This window comes from Meriones unguiculatus, chromosome 8 (assembly GCF_030254825.1).
Source record: "Meriones unguiculatus strain TT.TT164.6M chromosome 8, Bangor_MerUng_6.1, whole genome shotgun sequence".
NCBI classification, from domain to species: Eukaryota; Metazoa; Chordata; class Mammalia; order Rodentia; family Muridae; genus Meriones; species Meriones unguiculatus.
The window spans coordinates 25,500,273-25,525,532 of record NC_083356.1 but is presented as its reverse complement, the minus strand read 5'-3'; positions in this window follow the sequence as shown (position 1 = coordinate 25,525,532).

The following is a 25,260-nucleotide window of genomic DNA, read 5'->3' as shown; positions in this document are numbered from 1 at the left end:
TGCAAATCGCACTAGACCAGGGATGGGGTGGTGGGGTGCAGGTGGCGGATGTTCATGGGTGGGGCGTCCCGTGGAGCAGCGTCCAAGGAACATCCGAGGAGCAGGAAGCTGGAGATATGGCCTGACCACACGCTGGGGTCAGCCTTAGTGGGCAGAGCAAGGCGAAGGCCTGATGCAGGTAGAGGGTTGTGTGAAGCCAAAAGAGGATCCACCTTGTAGCTAAGGAGCCACATTGTTACACACTGCTATTAAGTCTCTGTCCCTTACAAGCCTAAGTTTCTGTTTCCTAAACCTAATGTATCCTGAAAACCTTGTTTTTCAACCTATGCTGAACTCATAACCCCATGTTGTATGCCCCCCCCCTTGCTAAACTCCTCAATGCCTATGATGATTCCCCTTCTTCGAGATGGACTCTTGTACTTATCTACCTCTCTCTGCCCAGGTGCTAACAGCCAATTATCTCAACAGCTGTTTTCTACCAACTCTAACCCTCCCTCATACAAGGGACCTCAAAAGCCCATGAGAGGCTGCTCTCTGAAATCCCAGCTTAAGGAGAGGCAGCCGTCTGGCCAGTCTAAACTCAGACAGTTGTGGAGGTGGTTTTTTTTCCTCAGGTCTAATAGTTGGTATCTTTAGAATGTGAGGGAAAGCCATTCCATGGAGGAAGCACCCCTTTAAGGACCTTGCAGGAAGATAGTCAGTGCTCAGGTACATTTGGTCGCATTGCCTCAGAGGGGAGGTGAATACATAGTCTTAGCCCACAGGTATGGATGTCAGCTTCAGGTCCAAGATGCTCAGGGCTCGGGGTCGGGTGTCCATGGGGTGTCCTCAGACTCCAGCCTGCCTCCCCAGACAATGGTGCTACACTCAGGCTTGCAGACCCATCTTCAGAGCACGGAACACCCAAGAGACGTCATCAACATTAGTGAACTGCCAGTGCCTGGCCTAGGCAACTCTGGAAAGGGTAGGCTGCATTTTGAGCTAGGAACTCCCCTGTTATCCTGGCTCTTCTTGGCTACAAGGTCACCAGCTTGCTTAGCCTTCCTTCTTCATAGACCCAACCGTGGACCTACAATGGCCTTTCTGCTTCCTCTATTTGAAGCCTGATTGTTTTTCTTTTCTTTTCTTGCTCCCCTCCCTCCCCAACAAGGTCTCACTCTGTAGCCCAGGTTGGCCTTGAAATTGGGATCCTCCATCCTCAGCCTCCTAAGTGCTAGGATTACAGTCCTGTACCACCATGCCCAATCAGCAAAGCCCAGTTATTTAGACTGCTGCATATAAGAACCACACATGGGACAGATAAGTTAGGACAGCAATGACAGGCTTCTCAGGGGTCAGGTTAGAGGAGAGGGTCTTGCCAGGAAGCCCACAGAGGCCGAGTGGGCTCAGATTGAAAAGAAAAATTAGAAGAAGGAGAGGAGGAAGAAGAGGAGGGGAAAGGAAGGAGGAAGAAGAATTTGTATTAGTGGTCTTGGTTATGGGAGGAGTCCAAATGGCAGGAACCTCCCCAGCTGTTGGTCCTGAGGCTGCTGTTCAGGGTTGACTCTCAGGTCTAGAGAGTACATGCTCTTCTCTTGCTTTGTAGTACTTTCAAGACCAGCAGAAGCAGCAGGCATGGTGGTGCATGGCTTTAATCCCAGCACTCAGGGAGGTAGAGGCAGGCAGATCAATGTGAGTTCGAGGCCAGCCTGGTCTACAAAGCAAGTCCAGGACAGACAAGGCTACACAAAGAAACCCTGTCTTGAACCTGTGGTGCACCCCCCCCAAAAAAAAAAAATCAGCGGAAGTAGAGCTGGCTTCTTCTTACCATAGGCTCCAGGCTGTGCCTCTAATTCATTAAACCAGGGCCAGTAGGATGGTCCTACTGACTCCTCCATAGCCTGGGGCATTTTGCACACCTGCTGGGGAGTCTAGCTAAGAGACCATTTTGAAATGTGACGATCTAGTCCAATGGTGTGCCAATGCACATGTGGACACCCCAACATGAGCTATGCTCCGAGCTTTCTGCACCTGAGGGTGCTGACGGCACTGTGGACAATGACAGCGGCAGCCCCCTTGACTAAGGTCCATCTGTCCTGCTGCTGCCAGCAGCCCTGTTCTCCTGCACTTTTGAAGGAGGATGGAGGACGGGGGCCACATGGTTTGCATCTTCTGTCGTGCTCCTGCCGCCTTGCTTGGCCCGGCCACTCTCTGGGTGCCAGAATTCTCCTTTCTCCAACAAGGAGGCTGCTCTCCATGGCACTGGGATTACTGGGTTGGAAACCTAGTGAGAGCCTGATCTCTCTGGTCCACCCTGCTGTGCCCAGGACCTTCGACAGCAAAACCCTCGGGTGGGCTCTGCCACACTGCTCAGCTCTGGGGATTTGGCTGCTCTAGTCTCTGTCTCCCCACAGTTGCCGGGGTTCCTGCAGAACACCAGGCCCCTTTTTGGAGCTTGCGATGCTGTTGGGATACTTCCTCAGCCCCGACCTTTCCTTCTGCCACCAGCCAATGAGTCCTTTGTCGCACTGCGCACAAAAGTTCCTGGAAATACAGCACATCTGCTTGACCCCACGCCAATAAGAACTTCAGTGACTGTAGAAAGGTTGGAATGTTGCTGGTCCAAGCCCTAACTACAAATTTTGGGGGGCTTTGGGGTCCCTTAATGGCCATTTATGATTGACCTCTGTATGTGGCCTAGCTTCTTTATGACTATGAGGAAAACCATTTGGAATGTGAGAACAGATCAACTAAGAGGCTAAGCCTGTCATCAGGAGTTCTCTAAGGCCAAACCCCAAGATTTCCCCCAGCTTTGCTTTGACTTACCTGCTTAATGTGTCTACCAATGGATCTGAAGAGTCTTTTGGTGGGGGAGGGGCAGAGGGGGAGAGTTTGAGACAAGGTTTCTCTGTGTAGCCCCGGCTGTCCTGGAACTCACTCTATAGACCAAGCCAGCCTCGAATTCTGAGATCTGCCTGCCTCTGCCTCCTGAGTGTTAGGATTAAAGGCGTGCACCACCACCACCACCTGGCTTTGAAGAGTCTTGATTTATGATCTTCTTGCTTGGTTATTAAAAAAAAAAAAAAAAAAAAAAACCCTTCCATTACCATGTTGACTGTTATTTGGGGTAACTGGGATCTGTGTTCCTGGGCCATACTCTCTCATATCTGGTTCCAGAATAAACTGTTTTTTCTCCTTGGAGGTGAGAGCTGTTCTTTGACATTGATATCGTGGAGAATGAAAATAAACACACACCAGTTAAGAGATAAACTGGCCCCCGTGTGGCGAGGAGATAGACCACACCACCCCCTGACTGGAGCAGCCTGCACTAGATGCCCATAGACAATAGTTCTATGGCCAGAATCTGAGCAGCCCCTGGAGCCAGCATCTGGACCCCTTCCTGTCCCCTCTCTGGCTTGCCCTCCTCAGGCCTGAGGCTGTCTGGCTGCAATGATAAAGCAAAAGTTAATCTTAGGGGTCTTTACTAAGCCCCAGAACCCATTCCCAAGTTTGTGAAATAGGGGCAAATGTGTGAAGGACCCAAAGCATCCTGCAGTCCTCCAGGGGTCTGTCACACCCATAGCTCAGAGCCGGTTTGGGTCAGGTATGTCTATAGGACCATAGTTCTGCCGCCCACAGGCCCATATTCCTTACCATTTTTTCTGCCTGTCATTCTTCCTGATTTGTCAGGAAGACCCTGTAAACAGACTCAGACAGAGGTTTCTGCTGGGATGGACCAAAGGTGGAAGACTCACTCCCAGGACAGAGTTCTGCAGGCTGGCCACCATCCCCCACCCTGCAACCTCAGGCCTGTGGCCTAAGTGTCCTCCTTCTCCTCATCACCTTACAGAAAGATTTGTGCCATCCCAGAGTCCGGGATTCCAGGCTGTGAAGACCTTCTCCCCCGCGTGTCCAGGTCTGGAAAGAATGACAAACATCAACTAAATTGAATCCATAACTGTGCCAGAGACTCCCCCTTCAAGGTCACCAGCACCAAGGTCCGGTCCTGTGCTCCTCCAAGAACGTGCACCACTGGGTCCCCAGCAGCACAGCAGCCAGAACCCTGAGTGGGGTACATGCCCCTTCCCCTCTCTGACTGACCTGGGTGATGGGATCTGTCCTCTGTGGGAAGGATCCCTGTGAGAGGAGGTCCAGCCCCTGTCATTTCAGCCCAAGTTCCATAGTCCTGAAAGTGGAGCCTCGGGGTGTATTTTCCATAAGCTCTTGCCCTGGTTAGATTTTCTTTTCTGTTAATTTGACGCAAGCCAGAGTCATCTGGGAAAGCGGCTCATCTTCCATTGAGAAAAATGCCTCCTTTAGATTTGCCCAGAGGCAAGTCTGTGAGGCATTTTCTTGATTAATGAGTGCTGTGGGAGGGCCCAGCCTACTTGGGTGGTGGCACATCTAGTCAGGGGGCCTTGGGTTGTATAAGAAAGTAGGCTGAGCGAGCCTTGAGGAGCAAGCCAGTTAGCAGCGTTCCTTCATGGTCTCTGCTTCAGTTCCTGCCTTGGCTTCCCCAGCTGATAGGCTGTAATCTGGAAGCCTATCACAATAGACCCCCCCCACACACACACACTAAGATACTCCCTGTGGAGGGGCCTCATTTGGCAAAACTATCATCCTACCAGCCAGGGGGGGTTTCTGTGCCTGTCCATGGACCAGGTTACACACACACACATACACATATACACACATGCACACGCACATACAATGCACATGCACGCACCCACACTTACACCACATGTACAGTTGAGATGGCCGTCAGAAACCTACATCAGTAAGTTTTGTGAGGAGCCTGGGGCTGGGGGCTGTTATCAACCAATGAGGGGCCCTCTGTCCCGGAAACTGACATAATATCCTGTAGGGGAACCATAGTGCCTGGGAGCCCAGGAAAGGGACGGGGATTGGAGGCAGGGGCCTGGCTTCTTCAGAGCCTGCCCAGATCAGGCTAATTTAAATGGCCTGGGGTGGCGTAACATTTCTCCCCTTAAGACAGTGGGCTCCTTTGCGGAGCAGGAAAGGACTGATGGCCACCCACAGCCACCTGAAGGGAGTACGGGGGGCACCCATGGCCCCTCACACACCCTGAAGACCCTTGTCAGTCCTACTGTCTACTTACTGTGTGAATAGATGGCTCAGCACCTCCCCCCCCCCAGGCCATATAAGAAGGGAACTCTGTACCCACAAAGCATGTGTGGAGGTGGGTACCAACAGAAAATCATTTCTTCAGGGTAGCAAGGGTGACCTGGTGAGGCAGAGCAAGCTCCCGGGAACGGGAGGAAGGGAGGGGAGGTTTCTCCATTGGGTTCAGCTGTGCCCACTTGGAGTCCTACTGAGAAAGCCCAGAAGTTGCCTCACGTCCGCCACAGGGCTCTGGAGCCCCAACCTCCCGGCTGCTCCATCCAGATGCCTGACCTGAGTCCACAGCACCAGAGCCGCCCGTACCCCTCCCCCGCTTTCACTGCAATTGGAGAGCCCCGCCCCCAAAGCAACGCGCATGCCCCATGTTGCTGCTCACCTTTACACTGCACTGTGAGGCCCGTCAGCGTGCAGCATTCAGGAGGGGCTGATGGGGATCTGGATCACTGACCAGGCAGACAAAAAGTGGCTGAAACGCTACCATCCTTGATGATGCTCCTCGGCCCTGCGCCTCTTCCCAGTCTGTAACTCGGTTCCATGTCTCTCCAGGTGTCTTTTCTTAGTTTTAGTAAGACACACACATCAAAACCTACCACCTGCTTTTCAGTTCTTTTGGGGCATAGAAGCAGATTTGAAAGATACAATAATTGTTTTTATTTTCGTCCCCACGGCAGCTGCCCCGTTTTCCTCTTCCACCAACAAGGCACAAAGCTTCTGATTTCTTCACCTCCTCACCTACACCTTCAGTTTTCACAGTGGTTATTCTAATGGGTGTTATTTGCGATTCACATTTCCCAGTTGTATTACCTTTTGCGTCACTGGGAGCCAAAACTCCCAACAGAAGCAGCTGAAAAGAGAAAAGACCTGTTTTATTCACGGTTTTAAGAGCTCAGCCAGCGTGGTGGGGGAGGTGTCCTGTAGTTCCCTTTGTGGTGAGTCAGGAAGAAGAGAAATGGGATTCAATCTGCTCGCTTTCCTCTTTTTCTCTTTTATCTCATGAGATGGTGCCCCCCACATTCAGGGCACCTCACTCGGACGCTTCTAAAGATGTAGATTCTAAGCAATTCTAGATCCATCCAAACAGACAATGGAGAGGAACCATCGCATTAGCCACACCAATGCTGGGTGTCTTCTCATTGCTTATTTGGCCTATTTTGGCCACTCCGGCATGTCCCCTGCAGAAAAGCCTATTTGAATGCTCCCTTATTTTTATTTCTTTCCTTCTTGTTGACGGACAGCTGCCCTTTACACATTCTCAGTACCAACCTCTTATCAGATACATGATCTATAAATATTTTCTCCCATCCCTTCACGGTGGGCCAGCAAGCAGAGAAAGAAAAATGCTAATGTTGTACAGGACTATTGGCTGAGCCAAACGACCACTGTCTTCAGGCATTCATCTGTGCTTTCTTGCAGATGCCCTGACTGGGCATGTTCCCTCATGGAAGGTTTAGGGAAGCCATCGTCCACGGGTGCAGCCCCCACAGCGCTTTTACATTCCTCACTCATGGTCTGTAAGTAAGTCCAATAAAGTCATTGGCTCTTCAGGGAAACTTTGAAGGTGGCTGGGAGATATTACCTAATTCCTGCTGCCCCCAGGGCAAAAGGTCTAGAGACAGCAGGAATGTTGTCTCCTTAAGATGCTTTTAATTAGCCATGTTTTTTTTATATTGATGAGTTTATCAGATTTCATCAACCTTTTAAAATCAATTCACTGAGTCATTTGTTTTTACAGTCCAGAATGCCTCGAACTATGTAACTGAGAATGGCCTTGAATTTCTGATCCGTCTGCCTTCAGTTCCCAATTGCTGGGATTATAAGAATATACCCAGCTTGTGTGGGTTTTGGAGATGGTGCCCAAGGCTTTATACATGCCAGGCGAGCACTGCATACCATCTACATGCCCAGCCCCTCTTCAAGTTTTATTTAATGCCTGTCCCTCTAGAGCAAAGCAATAACTATGTATACTCCTATACTATTTAACATTTTATTTTTTGGATTTAAGTCCATCATATAACGTGGTAGATAGTCATCTTCTGTTTATTTTTATACATGATCTCTTTATGGAGCCCTGGCTCTCTTGGAACTCTATTTGTAGACCAGGCTGGCCCTAACTCAGATCTGCCTGCCTGTGCTTCCCACATGCTAGGATCAAAGTCATCTGCTACCACACCTGGCCTCTTTCCTTCTTTCAAAATAACGTATGGTCTAGTAGAGTTTACTAAAGTCAACACAAGATCTTTTCTTTCTAAATGAGGAACCTCCCTCTTTCATTAACATATGCATTTCTAACTCTTCTTTGTTTCAAATGGCCTGTCCTGCAGCTCCCTTGCTTTGAGCCATTATAAAATGAACAGGGTCTTGGAGCCAGGCTTTGTAGAGCTGCAAAGGTCAAACTAAGAACCATGGAAGCCTCATGAGCTAGACATGAAGGTAATGAAGGTAATAGCTTGTGACCTAGTGTCACAGATTTCATCACACTCCTCAGGACAGCTCACATTCTGAAAGAATGAATGACTCACTTCTGGAACTTTCCGACTAACAATCTCAGGCAGCAGTTTCCCAGAGACAGCTGCAGAAAGCGCTGCTGCTGATCAGTGAGCTATTGCAGCTTCCTGTCTTTTTTGGTGGAAAGGAGCTTGTCACCCAGGAATTAGCAAACTTGAAGAGGCCAGAGCAGTCTGCCCTTCACTGAAAGCAGGAGGTGTGGCCAGATGCTGCCAGAGGTGCGTTTTACCAACCCCTTCTGCACCCCACAAATGGTAGTGGCATTTGTATCTCTCCCTTTCCAGCTTCCATGTCTCTGCTCTTACAGTCTCCTTAAATTTTTAAATACGTGTTTGTGTGTGTTTACACAGATGCTGCAGCTATGTGTGGAGGTCAGACACAACTTTCGGGGGTCAGTTCTCTCCCTCCACCACGTGGGTCTCAGGGATCAAACTCGGGTCATCAAGCTTGGCAGCGAGCACGTTTGTCCTGCTGAGCCATCTAGCCAGCCCTGCTTTTGTGTTCTTGTTTTATAAGACCGTCTTACTTCATTGCTGAATGAAATGGAATTGTTTATCTTTGCAGGGCTCCTGGTGTGTCAGAGGAGATCCTAGATCATAGAAAAGTGTTAATTATACCAGTCTTCATTTGTAAAAAGTTTTTGTATAAACTAATGTTAATTTTCTTGTTTGTTCTTAATGTAGATGATAACATTTTTCTTATTTTTAAGGTTATCTTTATTTCTTTTGTATGTGAGTGTGTGTGTGTGTGTGTGTGTGTGTGTGCATGCATGTGTGAGTGTGTGCATGCATACCATGGCACACATGGGGATACAGGTGGCTATGAGCTGCCTGCTGTGGGTGCTGGAAATTGAACCCAGGTCCTCTGCAACAGCGTGAGAGGTCTTAACCTCTCCAATCGCACTCCCAATCATGTAGCCTTAAACTGGCCTTAAACTCATGATCCTACTGTCTCCACCTCCTCAGCATATCCTGCTGACACAGGCCACCACCACAATTAATCTGCAAAATCTCCAAGACGGAAAAAATGGCAAGAGATCACATCCAAAGACTGTGTGATCCAGCTGGAATACAAACATGCCTTTAATCCCAGAAGACAGAGGCAAGCAGATCAGAGTTCAAGGCCAGCCTGGTATAGAGCAAATTTCAAGTAAAGAAAAGCTTAGGTGCAGGTGTGGTGGTACACACCTTTAATCCCAGCATTTAGGAGACAGAGACACTCAGATCTCTGAGTTCTAGTCAGTGCGGGTCAGGCAGTTCAGTGGAGTCAGTGCGTTGAGAGGTAGTGCAATAGAGTTGAGTTTTTGGCAGTTTACTTTGTGGAATTCAGAGGAAGTTTTTACCAGGAGATTTTTACAGAGACAGGTTGAAGAGAGAACAAGCTAGACACAGGTGAAGACAGAACGAACCAGAGAATGAGAGGGAGCCAGAAGACTAGAACAGATTGCTAGAGCTAGTTTGAGGCTAGGCAGAGCAATCCAGAGGCGGAGAGAGAAGCCAGCCTGAATCAGTCAGCTTGGAGAGGAGTTTGAGCCAGAACAGCTGAGCTGAACCAGCCATCTAGAGTTCAGAAATAGATAGATAGGGTAATCTTATTCAGTGATGTGATAAGTCTCAGAGGCTGAAAACATTCTAGGCCTAAATTAGATTGTATAGAAGCTAGAAGCTTCCAGAACTAGGCCTAGGTTAGCAGACAGAGACAGTAAGCCTCCAAGATGACAATTATCTCAGGCAAATAAAAGTTATTTTAATGTATGTGTGTGTGTGTCTGTGTGTCTGTGTGAGATTAGAGATTTATTTTTAACTTGTATTTATTTTTGTAATGTATGTGGGTGTTTTACCTGCACCTGTCTATGTACCTCATAGACATGTATGTTGGAGGTCAGGAAAAGGCATTAGATCTCCTGGGACTGAAGTTAACGATGGTGATGAGCTGCTATGTGGTTGCTGGAACTAGAACACAAGTCCTCTGGAAGAGCAGCCATGGATCTTAACCACTGAGTGATCTCTCTAACCTGAGCCCTAGGTGTGTGTGGGGGGGTATTTTCTTTTGTTTCATTTTGTTTTTGATACACGGTCTCGCCATGTAGCCAGGCTGGTCTCAAACTCCCAATCTTCCCACCTCGGCCTTCCAAGCTCAGAGAGTATAGATGCCCACCACCATGCAGAGCTGACCAAGTTGTTTAAATGGAGTCCTGACATTACAGAGGAAGACAGCAAGATCTGTTGGAGGGCTTCATGAAGGAGGGGATATATGCCTTTACATTTGTCCCACCAGCCAACATGGCTTTTATGGCCAGACGGTAGTACCAGGGCCACATGCTCATTATTAAAGGTGGACTGTCATGGGGCAGCTGGACCACTCGAGTCTGTTTACCCATGTGATGGGGTGGAGTAAATGGAAGAGTTGGCATGGATGCTGTGAACCCTTTTAGAGACCTGAGCCAGACAGGGCCTGAGGGGTACGATGCCAACAGAAAGGATGTTATAGGACCCTGGGCTTTCCCCCCTGAGAGCCCCAGGGCCAGAGTCTAACTCTCCAGCCCTTCTTCCCTGATCCCAGGCTGCAGACCTGTCTTCCCAATCAAGAGGGACTCTACCTGGATAATTTCAGGGTGTGAGCAAAAGGGATCCAGCAACCCTCCTCACTGGCCACCTGGAACCCCTGCTCAGGGGATGTTGCACGGCTGTCTTTATCACCTCATAGTTTCCCAGGAAACGTGCCCATGAGGGGAGTGCCTGGGTCTACATCTGGCTCAAGAATCTGCCTCGGCTACTGTCCTCATGTGCTGGACAACTTGGATCAGGTATGAGCCACTAAATGTGTCAAGAGCAGCGTAGGTAACGTGCGTGGAAGGAATGCAAGAGCAGCCTCACATGAGTGGACACACAACTTGGTGGCCTGGTGGCCTTGATGAGCCACCTGGGGTACATGTAGCCCAGCCACAGCAGCCTCCAGACACACGTGGGGGCTGGGGTCATGGGTGGAGTTGCTGGGGTCATGGGTGGAGTTCATACAGTTGGGTCCTGCCTCCTGGGACATTGATCTTGTCTTTCCTCAGGGAGAAGACGCGGCTCGCAGCCATGGAGTGGCTGGAGAAGGCCACGTGCCATCCCTCGAACGGACACCAGAGGGTGTGCTCGTCCAGGAGATGGCTCAGCACACTTAGGGGCCCCCTACCATCACCACCAGTGGAAATAGGTCACCTTCAACACCTCCAGGAGAGGACTGGTGTCCTCCGGTCTCCCAGGATTATTGGACATTCTAGAGCTCTTAAAGGCCAGTGGCAAGGCTGGGATTAAGAAATTATTTATGGTTTTGCAATAAGTGTGTGTCTCAGGAGGACATCGCTGGTCAAGGTGACCTCCACCTGCTTTCTTTTTTCTTTTTCTTTTCTTTTTTGTTGTTTTTGTTTTGCTTTTTGAGACAGGGTTTCTCTGTGTAGCTTTGGCTGTCCTGGACTCACTTTATAGACCAGGCTTACTTCGAACTCAAAGATTCACCTGCCTCTGCCTCCCAGAGTGCTGGGATTAAAGGTATGCACCACCACGCCAGGCTACCTGCTTTCTAATGGCGCAAGTCTTAAAATTAAAAAAAGGGAAACTTGGCTTCGCTCTCTCTCATTTAGCTGGCTGTGCTGAGCTTGCTACCCCAGGGGATGGCAGATGTAAGTGTTCAGGGCTCCTTCACAACAGAAGGGAGGTGTCTACACAATGCCACCTGAAAGTCATCTGCTGCTGAACAAAAGCCCCTCAGCACACTGGTTACTGGAAGAGGGAGCCCAGGGGAAGCCGACCCTGCCAGAAGACAGCAGCCTCTCTCTGAGCGTCTCTAGGGAAACCAGTGTGGAACGTGGTGCCAAGCAGCACCTGAAGCAAACGTGGAAAAAAAAAAAGTCTAGAAAAGGACAGGAAGAAAAACCCAAATGTAAAGCCTTACCTTCTTGGGGCTTTAACCAGCACTATCATTCAGCCATGCCAGTGCTAACTGCGGTCCCCGTGCCAAGATATTGGCCAGGCGTGTCTAGCCCATATCCAGGGTTCCTTTCAGGCTTACGCAGAGCCCACCCTCCCAGGAAGCTCTGCCTCCAAGAACCCTCTGTTGTCCTCATGTCCCTCTCCACTCCAGAGGCTTACTGGCCTTGAACACAAGGGTCTAAATGACCTCATCACCTCAGTTCCTCATCTTGTTTTTTGTTGTTGTTGTTGCTGTGATTTTTTTTTTAACCTGACAAGGTAACTTTAGAGGAGAAAGGGTTTTCTGATGCTGTGATAAAACATCATAGCCCAAAGAAACTTAGGGAGGAAGAAGACTCCCAAAGACATGGCAGCAAGCAGCAGGCACTGTGACAGAAGCAGGAAACATCACATCTCCAACCACATGCAGAAAGCACAGAGCAAACTGGAAGTAAGGCAAGACTATACAGGGTCTCGAAGACCAGCCAGGCTGCACCTCCCCATTGCCATCTCAATGTTCCATTACCTGAGCCTGAGAGGGACAGTTCTTATTCAATCCGCCCCAGACAGATAATGGATACAGAGGAGAGATGATCAATAGGTAGGTAGGTAGGTGATAGACAGATTAGATTAGATACGATAGGTAGACGACTGGCTGACAGACAGATAGATATAGATAGGTGGTAGATAGACAGACAGACAGACAGACAGATTATAGACAACAGATAACTGAAAGATGATAGATAATACACTAATAGATAATGATAATTGACAGAAAGGTAGATAGTAGAGATTAATTGACAGATGGAGATATCAATTGATTGATACTGGACAGATGCTAGATGGAAGAAATTTTATTAGGTCTAGCTAGGTACAGGAAGCTAAGCGTTTAGTGTCAGCTGCTCCAGAGCTGGAGTCTGAACAACAGAACAAGATCCCATCTCAAGAATAATTCTGAGAGTGGGTATGCGACTGAGCGTGTAAAGAACTTACTCGCTTATCATGCACGAAGCAAGGGTTTAACACAACTGGATGTGGTAGTGCAGCCTTGTGATTCCAGCGCCTGGGAGCTGAAGCAGAAGGAGCAGGAGTTCAAAGTCAACCTTCAGCCATATAGCAACTTAGAGTACAGCCTCCGATAGATGATACATTGCCTCAAAAACTACCATGAGTAGGAAACAAAAGAAAAATCCCTGTCTCGCCACTTCCTTGTATTTATTTATTATTTATTTATTCCATTCTTTTCCCTACCGCAGGTCTATAAAGCACTGTGGGATAACTGCTGTCTGAGCGGCAGGTTTGTGACTCTTCTGAGCCATGCGCTTGAGTTTTTGTTTCGATGATAGTTGTCCAATAGCTGTGCGCATTGTCCTTTATGCCCGTTGTGTATTATTCCATTGTGTAACCAGATCACAGTTCATTAACACTTTTCTCCTCTTGACAGGCTCTTCCTGCATTTTTTTTTTTCTCTTCTTAACAGCGAGGTTATAAGCATCAAATACACGTCTCTGGGTGTGCACACACTTGGGACATTTTTCTTGGGTGAAATGTTGGCCAGGGATTGCTTGGTCCTGGGGGACACGATCACTCAGCTTTCCAGAAGGTAACTGTGTGTTCCCAGGTGGCTGCACAATTTGTCTCTGACCTGATAAGTCCAGGACTTGTCATCTTCAACACGTGGCATTGTCAGCTCTCTGGGGTTTGTTAATCCAGCGGGGACAGCTCATGTCTGCAATTGTTTCCCTGGCAACTGGTGAAACTGGAGACCTCCATACTGAGGACCTGTTCTGTGACTTGCCCATGTGTGGGAGCCTTTGCCTTTTCCCCCAGATCTCTGGTCCTCATCTCCCCAGGCTGGGTCTTATTTATCGAGGTTGTCTTCAAACGTTACTCTGTTTCTTTTCTCAGACTGTAAACCTTCCTCTTGCTCTCTTTAGGACTGTGACAAGGGAGAGCTTTTGGCTTGTGATTGTTATTTATTAGTCTTTTGTTATAATTTGCTCTATTTGTATCTGCTTTTGGAAATTCTCCCTGTTCCCAGGTCACAGGAAAGCCCTTCTGTTGTCTATCAAAGCTCTTCATGTTTCTCTCCTAACACTTCTCCCCTTGATCCTGGAGTTCATTTTGATGGGTGGTGTGAGGTTAGGGATCCAATATCCAGGTCCCCTCTCCAGCTCACTCTTAAAAGGACCCTCATTTTCCCTTTCCCGTCACTTGGGCTCTGTGTACTGCTAGCTCTGTCTCTGGGTACCTGGTCTTGGACAGTTTTTTCCACCTATAGCCATGTCCTCTGCTCACTGCCGCTGTGGCTCCCTGAGGAATCTTGATGCCCCACAGCACGTGCCCTGTCTATTCCTGGAGGCCCACACTGCTATCAGTTCCTCCACTGTAAATGAGGACAATGGTGGCCTTCCAAGCCTGGGTTGGGAAACAGAGAGTAATGACCCCAAGCATGCAGCTGGCGTTCTTGGTCCCTAAAGTGGTAATTCCCTCACTGGGGTCTTGACCTGTTAGGATATATACTAAGTTTGAGCCTTGACTCCCTGAAGGCCTCAAAAGACAGACCTTGTCTGTCCTCCAACAAGGAACAGAGCTGGCAGGAGCCACATGCAGCCTGCATGGGTAAGAAAGGAAAGTTCATACAGCACCGCTTCCCAAGAAGGCTCTGTAGGAAGGCCATGGTAACCATGGTGATTACCGGCTGGAACATCTGTCTCAGACGTGTTCCACAGACAGACTGCGTCCTCTAGATTCTCTGAATCAGGACCACAATCAGGCCCATGAGCTCATACTACTCAGCTGTGGTCATGTGTGGTTCAGGCCCTGCAAATCTAGAAGGAACCGGTCTGAGGAGGGCTTAAACAGAAACCCTCAGACTTCTTCATGTTTAGAGACAAGGCCAAAAGGAAAGGGTTGACCCTGGAGCTTTTAGCTAAGCAAAGCTCCTTCCTCCAGGCCGTCTGCCCTTCACTGCTGCTCATAGTATAACCCTCTCATACACAGCCCAGCCCTGCCTGCGTGTCACTGGGCACTTGATTCCTGGCTTACAGTTAATTGACCGCCATTTACCCCACTCGAATCCTTTCCTTGTATTCAATCAACAAAATTCCAACACCAATGGTCTTCTAAGAGGCTATCCTGACAGACCCACCTGCCCACGCCCACCCATGTGTGATGGGAGGGAACCGCTCAGTAAACTGAGGAGGAGGGTAGGGCAAGCCCCAGTCCCTCCCACAGCCAGACCGCCCAGTGCCTAATGAAAGTAGGAAAAGAAAGCCTGAGGACCAAGCCCTTGTCCCTTCTCTGCCTGACACCTCAGTGCTGTCTCTAAAAGCTGCCCGACAGCCGCAGTCAGTGTGTAACAGACGCTTCAAAAGGTTTCTCGGCACCCCTTGTCTGCGTTCTCTCAGCCAGTGTCCGGCAGTGCCAAGAGAAGGAGCCGCAGGAGGTTAAGGAATGTGGGACTCTGGTGGCAGAAGACTGTGGTTTCAGGGCAGCCTGGGAATTCGGGAACTTCATCCAGGGGAGGAATGGCGGAGATGACACCCACAGGCCCTCCCTGGCACACTCCCTTCCTCCAGGGTGTTTCACAAGGCCGCATGGTGCTGGTGAAGCCTGGCCAGGACCAAGCTTTGCCTCAGTCAAAAGCGCGCTTGGACAGTCCTTCCCCGGTGCATTCTGAGGCATAATCCCTTGTTTCGGAACTTTGCTCTCTTTTCTGTGTGCACGCACTGTTCTCTACCTTCATCTGCCTACACCTTTGAGGCCCTCCCCTTCAAAGGTCACTCTCCGATACCATCACCCCACTAAGTTTCCTAGACTGAAGGGGACATGGTGTCTGCCCAGGAAATGCCCACTTCAAATAATAATCTGTTGCCTCCCAAGGATTCTCCCCCCAGTTCAGGACAAAAGGTTATTATAACCCAGAGGAAACACTTTACCACATCCTCACAACCCCAAAGATTACTAGAACTCTGCTTCTTTCTTGGCCTCACGTGCTACTTAGGGATTATAGACCTAATCATGGACCTATTGTCAAACCTCTATACAAGGCCTTATGGGACCAGAATGTAAACCACTAAATGGCTGTTTCCTTCATCACTGCCTACCAGACTCAAATGGCCCCAGTTACAGCCTTTCCCAACCTTCAAAAGAACTGTCTTTTATAGAAAGCATATAAAGGACTTCCGGGGCAAAAGCATGGTGGCACTTAAGAATGCTGATTTTCCTTTCTTCACAGCTTGACATCACTGATAAAGGCTGTCCTCTGTGCCCTGGGCAGTGGCTGCCTGCCACTAACCCAGACTCTAACAAGTTTGCATACGAACAAAGGACAGATACCCAAAATAACTCTTAACAGTACCTTGCCAGCTACTGCCTCACCCAGTCTCAGCTCTTATTAAGAAGTCTACACATCCCTACCCACAGATAAAATCTCTTAAACGTCACAACCCTCCTTTCTACAGCAGGACCCAGGATACATTGGTGCCTGTAAGTTTTAGGGTACAGTTGGGAAGTTCATGTAGCTATAACAGACTACCCACTCCTGTACTTGGAACAGTGACAACTCACGAAGAGCTCATCCTGACCACAGAACACATCTGCAGAACCTACTCCTTTTACCAAATCTCTCTCATCCTGGGAAGGCATCAAAGACTTAACACCTACGCAGACTCCGGCTATGCCTTTCCCACCGTGGTAACTGGAGTGAGAAGTATCCTCTATACGCTCAGGAATTAGGTTTTGATCCTCAGTTGATAGCACTGATAATGGCACGGGATGTGGTGAGGCCTTGCTGGAGAAAGTGCACCACTGTGGGGCAGGCCATGGGAGGCCAGAGTTCACAGCTGTGTCCTGGTATCCAGTTGGCTCTCTCTGCTTCGTGTTTGTGGTTAAAGATGTGGTCTCTCCGCTCCCTGCTCTGGTTGCCTGCTGCCATGCCTCTCCTGTATTATGAACTTTCCCAGCGGAACTACAAGCCAAAGTACTCTTCCAAGAGTTGCCTTCATCACCCAATCTATTCTGCACTCATGGGGTGCAAGCTGAAAGCCTAGAGGACTTTCACCACTCCCGAGCTCACCCACAAAACACACTTCTCTTCATCTACAGCTGACAGAACCTGCTATATTCGTTATTCCTATTGTTCTGACCAAATACCTGACAAGATGTGGCTTCAGAGACCAGTATTCATTTTGTTCATCTTGTAGTTTGAGGGGATATAATCCATCATGGCAGGGAATGCATGGCAGCCAGAGTGTGAGGTCTAGAAGAAGAGTGGACAGGCCTCCAGTGACTCTTTTCCTCCAGCAAGGCTCCACCTCCTGAAGGTCCCACAACCTTCCAAGACAAGTGCCACCAGTTGAGGACCAAGTGTTCAGACACAGGCCCTATGAGGGACACTCCACACTCAAATCACAACCACCAAACTCTTGACCCAAATTGTAGTTACCTACTGAAAGAGCCATCGAAGGAGCAGGCATTAGTGAGTGGCACTGGGAAACAATGAGACAGATAAGAAAGGCTCAGCCTTTCTTTACCCTCCGCCCCAGAGGCCCTGGTTATTCTCTCAGTCATTCCCAAGCGTGGTGTGAGGAAACAAGAAGACATAATCGAAGATGGAGATGACACAGGGGGACCCTGGCTTTCCTTACCAGGGAGAATTGTCCTTCCTGCTAGACAAGAAAGGAAAAGCCACACCAGACTGCAGAATTTGTCACACATAGAATATAAGCCTCTACAAAGGCAAGAGCCTCCCTCCTCCATTGTTCAAACCTGGGGGTTAGAGTAGACACGTCCAAACAAACAAATAAGCAAGCAAGCAAACAAACCCTGCTCTCGTTCTTGCCTCACACAGGGAGAGTTCCAAGATTACGCCTCTGGGAACTCACCCGTATTTAGATTCATCTTTCGATGAGAATAAAAGCTACTTTCTATTATCGACTCCGGTATTCTCAAACATCCTCGGTTTGGGCTTTTCTTGCTCTGCTCCATAAAACTGATGCACACTGCTGCTGGTGGAATCATTTTCTCTGCTCAGACATTAGCTGTGTCCACCCTCTGGCCTGACCCTTTTCTTTCACACAGTCTCCTGGAATTTGCTCTCCTTTGTTTCCCTAACCTGCTCCACCCCTACTATAAAACCACTCAAACACCATCCAAGTATCAAACACATGAAAAAAGTCTAGCTTCACAGATTGTTGCTTCCGAGTCCCCACATCCCTGATCAAAGGATGCATGCTGTTTCTAGTTAAATCTTCTGGATTGGACTGCTACCAACTCCACTTACCCACCCACAAAACAGCCATCGTCGACACCACTGACTTCAATATAAAGTTCAAATTCTCACCCTCTTTGACACATCCATTAGTATAGCTGGATCAATACTGCGGGTTAAAATTAACCCAGCCACCAGCTACCGTTTGTATAAAAGGCTGCTACTCTGGGCCTCTCCAAAAAAAAAAAAAAAAAAAAAAAAAAAAAAAAAAAAAACCTATTGCAAAAAAAAAATACCAAAGTTGCAACATACAGCTTTAATGCCAGCCCTGGGAGGCAGAAGCAGATGGATCTCTGCAATTTTGAGACCAGCCTGGTCTACATAGCAAGTTCCAGGACAGCTGGCTATATAGTAGATCATTGTTTAAATTTTTTTAATTGATTACTTTAATTTAATTAATGACCAAACTTAAAAATTAAAAGCAAAACCATAAACAGTTGCCATGAACACATACAATATAAAGCGTTCTTCCTAATGAGACTAAGCAGAAAGCTTACATCTTCATGTCCCTAAGCTTAAGGAAGGCCTGGCAAGAGGGAAAAGGTCAAAGGTGAAGCATGTCACATAGAATCAAATGACCATCTGTGGTGGTTTGAATAGGTTCGGGCACCCACAGACACCTGTGTTTGAATGCTTGGCCCAGAGGGAGTAAAACTATTAGGAGGCGTGGCCTTGTTGAAGCAGGTGTGGCCTTGCCGGAGGAAGTGTGTCACTGTGGGGGTGGGCTTTGAGGTCTCACTTATATATGCCCAAAGCTCCACGTTTGGATTAAGATGTAGAACTCTCGGCTACTCCAGCACCTTGTCTGCCTGGACGCTGCCATGCTTCCCACCGAGATGCTAATGGACTGAACCTCTAAAACTGTAAGCCAGCCCCAGTTAAATATTTTTAACAGTTGTCGTGCCCATGGTGTTTCCTCTCAGTAGGGGAAACACTAAGATACCATCGTTCCCTGTTTACCGACTAATCAGCAGAGATGGTCATCTTCACAAACGGGAAATTTTCATTTGGTGCGGGATCACCTTTCCTTCTAGGTTTTAATCTAGAAAACTCCACAAAAGAGATTTCTTTTGATACTAAATGACCTGCTTAGAGATAAAGGAGAGGTAAAGTCGGGTAGGGTGGATTAGCCCCAGGCTGAGAGCACGGTTTTAAGAATTCACCTTTAGTTCTGACGTAATCTCTAAGTTTTTCTTGTTAATTTCCTATTCTTTTCAACATCTCCCTTTAACTTAGAACTCTTATTATTAATTTGTGAATTACCACTTTCCTCATTTTTTTTCTTTAGAAGTGTTTAAAATCCAGCTAAAGCAGGCTGCCCGTTTGTGATCTGTAATCCTATTACCTAGGACATCTCATTTAACACACACAACAATTTAAAGGCATTAAATGCTCCCCGTAGAGGGAAGCACAAAGTCAAGTTATCTTTAGCGAGAGCCCCTCTTTTTCTTTTAAAACCCGTGCAATTTGAATTAGCAGTTATCAAGCATACAACCCAGCTGGAGTACCAAATAATGTGTTCTTTCTTCTCCACAGGTTCTTTCTCCTTTAAATTAGATATTGAAGGAATAGCCAGAGACCAGGCTGGTTGCTAACAAATTAACAAACCAAAATGCCCTCAGAGGTCTGAAACCACCGCCAACAAAAGCAAATAGTCGGGATCCAAAATGCCGCTGAAGCATACAAAATGGACACCTTAAAACAGATGCTCTGAAAACAAATCCCGAGAAGTATCCAAGGAACACGGATTCAGGTTTCCTCAAGCTCCATGTTCCGAGGCGGTAACAGCCTCATGAAATCTTTATAGTAACAGAACAAAGAAAGCTATAAATCAAAATACTTATAAATCTATGGGGTGGGGATGGTGGGTCAGTGGTTAAAATGCTTCCCACTCGTGTAAACACATAGTGGGTGTGTTTACATCGCCTACCTGTAATTCCAGTGCTGTGGCTGTGAAGGCAGAGAGGGACCCCCCCGAGCAAGCTGCCTAGATAGACTCCATGTATAGGTGAGCATTGGGGTTCAGCAAGAGACGTTAAAAAAGAGAGAGAGAGAGACGTTACCTCAGTGAATTAGGTGGAGGGTGATCAAGAAATACTTTGACCTTGGACCACCACATATATGCACATGCATACACACACGTGTGCCCACATGCTTGTGAACATGCACACGCACACACACACACACACACACACACACACACACACACACACCCCATTGATACATGAAGAGGGAAAAGAATTACATTTGGGAACAATGGGTAGGCATGCTGTAGCAAAGCAAAGTAGGAAGGTCTCTACTGAATTCCAGATGCTCTTTGGTTACAGTCTTAGTTTTTGGATTACCAGGAAAAGCTAGTAGCTTGCTAAGAATACGTTTTAAAGATTGGGTGGTTTTGTTTTTCAGCATAGTCACAAAGCTGTTAGGTTAGACATAGGGATGAGCAAGGAATGACTGTCAAAGAGACCAAAAATAGATCAAGATAATTTGGCTCTGGTCGGTGACATTTTTAACTCTCCAAAAATCGCTAAGTTCAGTCTTTGAGCCTTGTAGAATCTGAGACAGGTGTGCCTCCCACTTGGGAACCTCTGCTGAAAATGAATACCCATACGCCCTGGCTACCCATATACCCTGAATGCACACATTCACGCACACAACAGCTTATGGGAGTACCTCCCCCTTCTCTCTTGTCTACTGCTCCATCCCAGACCCTAGAGCCTAGCACTCGGCACCCAACAAGTAATAAAGCAGATTAATAAACGGTATATTTGGCCTGCTCTTTCCATCCCTCCTGATGCCCCACCCTACTTATTATGGGGTATAGATGGAAGGAATTGAGTGGGAGAAGGACCAGTGTCCTGCCAGCCTGGAACAGAAGGAGCCAAGCCAGAGGCTAGCCCAACCCCAGCTCCACAGGCACGTCAGCCCTTCACCAGGATTTTCCACCTCACACCTCAGGACCAGGCTGTGAGGGAGCAACACACAGACGGGATCAGAGAGCAGAGAGTGGTGAGGAGAAATCTGAGTGGAGGAAGCCCCGTACTCCCTGCAAATCGATGGAGACTCCTGTCTCAACACCCACCTTTCTTTCCTGTTTTCTTTCTGCTTCCTTAAAATGTCTTTTATGTGTGTTCATATTTTTCCTGCTTGTATGTATGTGCATCACACATGTGCCTGGTGCCCACAGAGGTCAGAAGAGGGAGTTGGATCCCCTGGAACTGAAGCTCTGGATGGTTGTGAACCGCTATGTGGATGTTGGAAATTAAACCCAGGTTCTCTGCAACAGAAGCTCTTAACAGCTGAGCCATCTGCCTAGCCTCACACTTCTCTCTGTTTTAATTTTTTTATTTTTTATTTATTTTTTAAATATTAGTTACAGTTTATTAATTTTGTATCCCAGCTGTAGCCCGCTCCTCATTCCCTCCCAATCCCACCCTCCCCACACTTCTCTTTCTAAGGGAGGCTGAGTATCGAACCCAAGGACTATACATGCTTGACAAGTGTTCTACCATTAACCTCCATCTTGTCCTTGACATGCTATCTCTCTCAAACCTACTTCTCATGTCTGAAGTGGGAGCAATAAGACAAAGTGGACTCCTCAGGTGCAAGAGAAGATGGCTGTGTGCTCCATGCCATGGGAGAAGGGAGGAGTCCCTGAACTCACAGAGAAAGAAAGGGCAGGGGTGGCACAGGATGCCTACTGGTGCCGACAGACAACCACCCAGAGGGGTTGAAGGACTCCACTGGCTTCCAAGCAGAGCATGGAGAGGCAGGGGACACTTGTGGCCTTGCACAGCAGCCACGGTGCTAAACCGGCCTCCGATGAAGATGTGAAGCCAACCGCAAGCAAATATGTGACAGGAACGTCCTGACCAAACACTGCCTATTTAAACATGGTAATGTTTGAAACTGTGTCGTCAGGGCCATCAGGAAATCTGGCAACGCAACTCACTGAATTGTCTGCTCATTAAGCTGGGGACACATGTGGTTGTGTCAACAGATGGGAAAGAGCTTTTTTTTTTTTTTTTTAATCTCTCACCCTTTCTTGATTTTTAAAATTGAATTGAAATATGAGTAAATAGTCTAAGGTGAGTAGAGGTGAGCATAGTTCCTGGGATATCGGAAAGAAAGGCCTTCTGGGAAGAGGCCCAGGCTGCTGTCACCATTCAGCCACACTTTGCAAAGACTCTGTGAACACAGACACTAAACAGAAAACAGGAAAACTGGTATCTGGTATGGAGGCCAGATGCCTTCATTTGTGTACCATGTGCTTTTATGTCTTGGCAAGGCCATTTAGAAGCAGGGAGTTTCCTTCTGTTTCCCCTGGTTGTAGTGTGGTCTGTATCTGTACCAACGGTGCAAACCCTTCTGTGTGTCTGGCCAGCCTCTGTGCTATGGACCCGCCTCCCCATAGAAGCTACCTCCCCCAGCCCCGCAGCACCATGGACGGCTGAGGCTGTGAGCAGGTTTGACTTTGGGAAAGGTCACTCAGAGCTGCCGCCCCAGCCTTTGGGCCCTTTGGCTGGTACAGCACGTGTCTCTGCCGGACTCACCAGCAAAGTCCTGCGAAACCCTCTGCCTGAGCCATCAGGAAGACTCCGGGGTCTGCGCTAGAGCTGCGTGTGTGTGCAGGGAACAGCACTCAGCTAGGTGAGGAGCCTGGCAGCAGTAGCCTGCTGTTTCATTTCTAGACGTAGCTCTTCACCAAGGCAGGCTGCGCTTGTCTTACTCAATGCAGCCATTCAGATTGTCCTGGGGTGGCGCCTAATAGAGGGCGGAGAGATCAGATCATCGCATCCGGCACGTAGGTGTCTGCGGGAGCTTGTGTCAGCCCAGTGGTCATCAGCCAAGAGGATCTTCATCCTTATAAGTGCCAACTCCTCCAGCCTGTCCCTTCTGGGGCTGCCTGTGGCCCATCTTCACACCATCCTCGTCCTCAAATCTGGGACCTTGGGAATGCATCCCATGATAAAGATTTCCTAGCTGAATAGACCAACCTCCACTTGATCACATGAAATGTCTGAACAAGTCTAAGAGTGTCTGTTCCACTCTCAGAGAAGCAAAGCGGCTTTAGGCTTCTGGAGACACAAAGGCGAGGGGGCTCAAGGCCTCACCACTGACCTACCCAGTAGCCTTCATTTTCTCACTCTTATGGAGCAAACCACTTAGGAAAATAAATACCACACAGAAAGCCAAAAACATACAAACATGACTAGTTGGATTTAAAAGAAGAGGGCCTACCGTTATGCTATCACAGGAACTATGGATAGCCCAGCAATACACACACACACCTAGGGAGGTTGGAAGAAAGCCACATGGCCCTTCAGAATGATGCCATCCCAGAAGCCCAGATGCTATGCTAGAAGCCCTGAAGGGTCTGAGTGAGAGGAACGATAACCGCGCCCCAGCTTCAGACCCCAGAGAGCAAACCCTAAACACATTCTAACAGAGGCTTCACCTCTATGTGTGGAGGGCAGGATGTGCCAATGTCTCCAGAGGAGTCGTGAGAGCCACGTGCCTCAGCAGCCACTGAAGTGCTTCCCCACATCAAAAAGGCAGGGCAACGACCAGTGACAGGACTCCCCCTCCCCCACCCCAGGGGCGGCAGAGCTGGAGCATCCTGTCGGGGTGGGAGGGCATCACGTTGCAAAGGTCATGTTTCAAGTCAGTGTGGAGGCTGGGCTGCTTCACCAGTGACACGGAGAGCCAGCAGCCAGTTGGAACAACTCCCGCCCTCCTGCCGTGACGGAGCTCGGGTGGACGGATGCCTGAGGAGCTGGCAAACCTGGCCAGACATTCAAGAACACATAGTGCAGATTCACAGGAAGACAAGAGGAGGTTCTGAGGCAGGAGGCCCTGGACTGTACAAGAATTAGATAGACTCCAACGTTTCCAGCCTCGGACCACACACAAGACCACAGAGCAAGACAGAAGGAGGTAGCCACCAGACTGCCAGGCCTACGTTGGATCGTGTATGCCAGGAAGAGGCCAAAGCTCTCTCTTGGGAGGTCAGCAGGAAGGCGCCAGGAACTCCTCAAGGGACACTGTGGCTATGGGCCTCAAGGACATTCGGCTGTTGCTGACAGGTTGTCAGATGGATTGTCAGCGGGTTTCTACCCTTTATCCATTGGATGGACAGAAACCCCTGACAGGACACAGCCAGAAAGGACATAACAGCTTGGCAGACACTCACCTTGTTAGAAGACCTATTTTCTCCTAAGATTTCCTCTCTGCCTGCCTTCCCCTTTCTCAAAATCAACCCTTCATACCTGACCCCCTCACCCCCTAGCAGGAGGATAAGGACAGACCCTCCAAAGCCAGTGATAGAAATCTGAAAAGAATCCCTACTAAGGGCTGGCTAAATAAATCAGAACCATCCATTTCCAGGACAAGTCAGAGCTTGAAAACCACAGGTCACCAACCATAACTCCCTGGAAGGAGGCTGCTAAGAAGCCTCCTAGTAAAAAGGGCCAAGAGTGGGGATGAAAGGTCTCAGTCCATAAAGGCACCTGGAACCAAGCCTGATGCTGAATTTCATCCCCAGAACCCATATGATGGAGAGAGAAAAGATCAACTCCTCTGTCCTTCATGTGTGCACCATGGCACACATTATAACAAATAAAAAGTAAATATAATAATGATGATGATGATGATGAAGAGGTAAAGGCCAGGGACACCAGGAACACTCATCTCTCACCAGAGTGCCTGTACCTGTCACCGCTGTGGAAGGCACCCAATACCACGCCAAAGCTGGCTACTGGAACGCTCCTTGAGATGAAGACATTGGCAGCTCAGATAAGGTCACTGACGGGGGCCAACGCTCTATACCTGCTGCCCCTCCCCCAGGGATATAGCAAAAGGGTTTCCCTTCTAACTTCATGCAATTCTTCAATGAGGCCAAAAAAATCTTGTTCCTGTTTGTCTGTAAAGACCATTCAGACAGCACATTTGGCACCTAAAGCTTTGCCTGAACAAATGTGGGCTCCAAGCTTCTCTCCAGCTCTCAGCTTGACCTTCCAGAAGCTCCAAGGACTTGTCCCAGGCACCCACACTTTTAGCCTTTGTACCATATACATATATATACATCCTTCCCTGCACTAGCTGTGCCCAGACTTCCCAGACACCAGGCATAAGCAGGGGATGTACTTCAGGAGTCAGGGCAGAAGGGTCCATTGCTGAAAAGTTCAAATGCAAAAGAAACCAACTTTCTAGGGACAAGTCCTTGGCTGTGTCCACAGCAGATTGTGGACATCGGCAACCAGTGATGACAGGAACTCCCCCCTCCCAGTCGCCCACTTGAACCTTTATTCCTGCCCCCCACTGGCAGTACCCAGGAGTGATGTCAAGGGTAGATCCTTCAGGAACTAGTTCTTTCTGGGGGCCCAGGACCCAGCAGTGACCATG